The sequence below is a fragment of the Carcharhinus amblyrhynchos genome, chromosome 34 (assembly GCF_965287045.1).
Source record: "Carcharhinus amblyrhynchos chromosome 34, sCarAmb.v2.hapA, whole genome shotgun sequence".
In the NCBI taxonomy this organism is placed as follows: domain Eukaryota; kingdom Metazoa; phylum Chordata; class Chondrichthyes; order Carcharhiniformes; family Carcharhinidae; genus Carcharhinus; species Carcharhinus amblyrhynchos.
The window spans coordinates 10,569,358-10,575,017 of NC_137357.1; positions in this window are offsets into that span (position 1 = coordinate 10,569,358).

The following is a 5,660-nucleotide window of genomic DNA, read 5'->3' on the forward strand; positions in this document are numbered from 1 at the left end:
TCTTCTGTGCTTTCAGTGATTCACCTGATCCCATGGGTTTCCCATCTAGCAATGATTGTTCCCAGTAAGTCTGCAGTGATAGCCACGACAACTCTGCTTGCTCTGTCTATATTTCCCCATTCTTTTTGGTTGTATTAATGTTCGGGTTTTGATATATGACACATGAACAGACCTGTGCACTTTCAGCATTTTCTGTTCCATGATTTCACCACGCGGAGGTTTTCACTTTTGTTTAGTAAGTATGGTGTCACATACTCAACAGCCAGCAGAAAGCACCAGATCAGTAAACTGCTGATCACAATCTGCCACCACAACAACTATTTACTGAACACCTTCTCCTGTCACATTGCTTGGTTTAATGTTGCTACATGCAGCATAATCATCCAGTTCATATTCTTTTGAACCCTTTAATCCAGTAGTTTGCTGGTTAGGACAACTTGTTCAGATCCACTTTTCTGACAATGATTAGCTGGAACACAAATAATCCTATTAACTGTCCTAGCTTGAGACAATTCACATCTGTGATTATCCTTCTGTCCACTCACACTGTCTGTACCTGTAAAGACTCACATTCCAACCATTATCTTGTAATTGTCTCTTTGCCGATATACGCCGTGTTTGCAAACCCAGCTCATCACTCACCTGATGAAGGAGCAGTGCTCCGAAAGCTTGTGATTCCAAATAAACCTGTTGAAAGCTTGTGATTCCAAATAAACCTGTTGGACTTCAACCTGGAAGTTGTGAGACTTTTTACTGTGCCCACCCCAATCCAATGTCAGCATCTCCACATCAGGAATCCACAAAGACTCTGCCAAGACTCTCATATAAAGAAGTGAATTCAATGGAATTTTTTAACCCAGTCAAGATGGGTCACTGTTTGTGTGGAGTTTGCACGTTCTCCCCTTGTCGGCATGAGTTTCTTTGGGTGCTCCGGTTTCCTGCCACAATCCAAAGATGTGTGGGTTTTCCCCTTGTGAAAATTTGTTTGTTAGAAGTGGGTTTGACATGCAAATGACCAAATCAATTATCTCCTAACCTAATGGCTGCAAAGTAAGTATCCAGAATGAAAAACTGTTAATTCACATTATCCTGGTCGGGATGTGATTTTTGTTCCGGATTGTGACCCAATTATAGTAAAGGAATGGTGATATATTTCCAAGTCAGGATGGTCTGTGGTCTGGGTGGGGAACTTGCAGGTGCTGGTGTTCCCTTGTGTCACTTCCTTCCAGATGGTAGAGGTCATGGGTTTGGAAGGTGATGACAAAAGTTCATGAATGTGGCGGTATATTCTGTATCGGGTGTGCATTGCTGCCAACGTTGTGTGTCAGCAGTGGAGGGAGTGAATGGTTAAGCTGGCTGCTTTGTCCTGAATGGTGTTGAGCTTCATGAGCATTGTCAGAGTCACACTTGTCTGGAGAAATGGAGAATATTCCATCATGTTCCTGACTGGTGCCTTGTGCACGATTCAGGGAGTTAGTTGAGAATGCCCAGCTGCAGAATCCCATGTCTCTGGCTTGTAGCCACAGTATTTATATGGTTGGTCAATGATGATCTCCATGAAGTTGATGATGGGGGGATTCAGTGATGGGAATGTTTTTGAATATTGAGGGAGATGGTTAAATTGTCACTTGTTGGAGATGGCCATTGCCTGTCACTGGTGGTGAGAATGTTTTATCGTGCTGATGGCTTTGAAGAACCATCAACCTTGTCTGGACACTGGGTGAATGTATAGCCATCTCTAGCACGCGCTCATTATGCAACCTGAGACCTAAATGCTGACATTCTGACAGAACTAGAAGCTGTCGAAATGTCTCCAGCAGAGTTTAACTGTCTTGGAAGATAAGATATAAACAGGTGAACGATAATATGTTAATTTGTTAAAATAGTTATGCAGCAGTGAAATACTGAGAAGTGAGAGTAACAGCAAGCCAAACAATTCCCTCCAAATCCACCCTGTTCATAGAACCACAGAATACCTGCAGTGCAGAAAGAGGCCATTCAGCCCATCAAGTCCACACTGATCGTAATCACACCCAGGATCTATCCCTAAAACTCCGTACATTTAATCTCGCTAGCCCCCCTGACACTAAGGGAAAATTTAGCACGGCCAATCCACCTAACCCACACATCTTTGGATTGTGGGAGGAAACCGGAGCACCCAAAGAAACTCACGCCGACACAGGGAGAACATGCAAACTCCACATAGAGAGTGACCCAAGCCGTGAATCAAACCCAGGTCTGTGGTGCTGTGAGGCAGCAGTGCTAACCATTGCGTCACCATGCTGCCTGTTCATCTTGACTGGGTTAAAAAATTCCATTGAATTCACTTCTTTATATGAGAGTCTTGGCAATACCTGCCTCTTCTTTTTATAGGATACGTTGATAACTTTGTTCCTATCCTGCTTTGATCTTTTCTCTGTCTCACTCATGAGTCCTGCTTGTTTTCCATTGCCCCAATATAGAGCATTTATCACCAGTGTTTCTAATTTACACTTATTTGGTTTCTACCTCTTTGATTCCCTGGCTTGTCCAGCCTACAGGCTCTCGCAATACGTCAGGGATTTGGGGAAGGAGTGCTGAGGGCAGAAGTGTCCAAGGTCCCTGCTTGGAGTTACTGATGGGGAGACTGCCCTCGTGTGGTCAATTCATACATAGCAATAATAAAACCAAATGTTTCGATCTACAATTTATTGTATTAGTAAATCCATTCTCCTGAATAAACTAAGATCGTGTATCCTCACCAACATCCATGGGGAAAACCAACCCACAACACAGGCTTGCACGTTAACTGGGCCTGGGTCTGGGTCAGATGCTGTGTCAGAGAGTCAGCAGATATGATGGGCTGAATGGCCTCTTCTGTACTGTAGTCATTCTATGATTGTATCATGTGGCTATCAGGATAGGAGACTGAACTAAACACAAGCATCTTGACTTTACTGTTCTTCCAACCTGACACTTGTGATTTTTCTTTGAACCCAGGCTACGGTTCACCTCGAGCTCCAGAGCCTGAAGCTTCAAAATATAACTAATAAAATCTACTGCAGCTAAGCTGGCTTTTGGAGAGAGGGATTTTTTTTTTAATTGGAGCTTTACTTTAAACTTTTTGAAAGTAAAAGGTTCACTGAGTTATGTCTTTGCCGACCAGATTGTGATAGATGTTCTCTGCAACCTGCAGAATACTGCAGTCTTTCCCAATTTCACACTCTGCATCACTGACTTAGCAGGACAAACCACAACAAAATGCCTTGGCCACTAAAGCAGGGCAGAAACTGCAGTCTAGTCTTCAGGGTAGTCTGCAGTCAGCATGGTTCACCTTCTGAATTGGCAAAGCTTCTGTATTACATAATATATAATCCTGTCCATTTGACTGCCTGGATGTTGCTGAGCAAAGGAAGATGGGCAGCAGAGTGGCACAGTGGTTAGCATTGCTGTCTCACAGTGCCAGGGACTTGGGTTCAATTCTGTGTGGAGTTGGCATGTTCTCCCCATGTCTGCGTGGGTTTCCTCCAGGTGCTCCGGTTTCCTCGCACAATCCAAAGATGTGTAGGTTAGGTGAATTTGCCGTGCTAAATTGACCCTTCGTATTCCAGGACATGTAGCTTAGGGGGTTCAGTGGTGTAAATACTTGGGGCTACGTCTTGGTAAGCTGCTCTATCTGAAAGAGTCGGTGCAGACTTGATGGGCTGAAGGTCCTGCTTCTGCATTGTAGGTTTTCTATGATTCTGTACTTAGGTAACCCATTATATCAAGTGCAGCAGAGTCTGAATTTAATCTTGGGAAGGCAGGGGTGGGGATGCCTCCTTCTTTCAGTTGTTAGGTTTTCCCTGTGCCTGGGTGACCAGTTGACCATGTGAGTGTGCCAGTCTCATTCAAATATTCAAACGGATGACCTGCCTCCTGAGTGGATTTACTGTCTGCTCCTTGTCCTCAGAATGTTGAACCCAGAGGTGATCGAGGCGAACCATAAGGTACAGGAACAGAACCAGGCCATTTGGCCCAACGCGTCTGCTCTGCCATTCAATCATGGCTGATAACTTGCTCACCCCTTTTCTCTTGCAGTTTCGCTGTAACTCTTGATCCCTTTACCAATCAAGAACGGAGGTCAGGTTTTAGATAGTTGAAGTGGCACGGTGGTTAGCACTGCTGTCTCACACTGCCAGGGACGCAGGTTCGATTCCCGGCTTGGGTCATTGTCTGTGCAGAGTCTGCACGTTCTCCCCACGTCTGCGTGGGTTTCCTCCCAAAGTCCAAAAGACGTGCAGGTTAGGTGGATTGGTCATAATAAATTGCCCCTTAGTGTGAGGGGGATTGACATGGGATTATGGGAATAGGGCCTGGGTAGGATTGTGGTTGGTACAGACTTGATGGGCTGAACAGCCTCCATCCGTACTGTAGTGATTCTAAGTTTAGACATCCCGTCTGACCTGATTCTGTTTTTTTTTGGGGGGAGGGTGGCAAAGCTTAACTTCCAGTGGTTGAAGAGGAACTGGTGTTTCAGGTATGAGATATGTAATTTATCAGAGCACTACTTTGTGTGAGTAGAAGCGGTAGAGCAGAATTCTCCGCCCCTGTCATGTTTAATACTATCATGGGACTGGTACTTGAAGTAGATAATATCCGAAGGGGTATTGACAGGGTGGACGTGGAGAGGCTGTTTGCTCCTGTGGCAGAATCGAGAACGAGGGGTGACTGTTGAAAAAGGAGTTGCAATTTCAGATAGAGATGAGACCTGTTTTTCCACTCAGAGGGTCCTGGGTTTTTGGAATTCTCTTCCTGAAAAGGCAGTGGAGGCAGAGTCTTTCAATATTTTCAAGCATAGATCCTTGGTAAGCAAGGGGGCGATAGGTTATTGGGGGTTGGCAGGATGCAGATTTGATGTTACCATCAGATCAGCCATGATCTTATTAAATGGCAGAGCAGGTTCGAAGGGCTGAATGGCCGATTCCTGCTCCTTGTTCGTACATTGTCCATTCCTGGTCAATGGCTAACAAACCACATGGGACTTGATTTCAGGGCAGGTGTTCCAAATTTAGTATGCACAATCCCAAACATCACCATAGGCACTAAGCTCACCCAGTTCCTTCTCAAAGGCAATTAGAAATGAGCAATAAATCCTGGTCTAGCCATTGACACCCACATCCTGGGGGCAGCTTGGTGGCACAGTGGTTAGCAGCTCTGCTGGTTAGCACCAGGGACCCAGGTTTGATTCCCAGCTTGGGTCACTGTCTGTGTGGAGTTTGCATGCTCTCCCAGTGTCTACATGGGTTTCCGAGGGTGCTCCGGTTTCCTCCCACAGTCTAAAGATGTGCGAGTTAGATGGGTTGGCCAGGATAAATTATCCATTAGCGTCTGGGTTATTAACAGAGTAAATATATGGTTTTACAGGGATCAGGCCTGGGTGGGATTGTTGTCAGTGCAGGCTCGATGGGCCGAATGGCTTCCTTCTGCACTGTCAGGATTCTGCAAATTTTTTAAAAATACTACTGACTGCTGCTTATGTGTTCCGCAGTGCTTGATTCACTGAATTTGCTTGTGGATCAGGTTGTCACAGTTGAATCTCAATGTTTCTTTGTCGTTCTGCTCTTCACCACAATAGAATGGATTATTTTGAAGATTTTTGTGTCCTTTATTTAAGCTGTGAAATCTGACGGTTTACCATG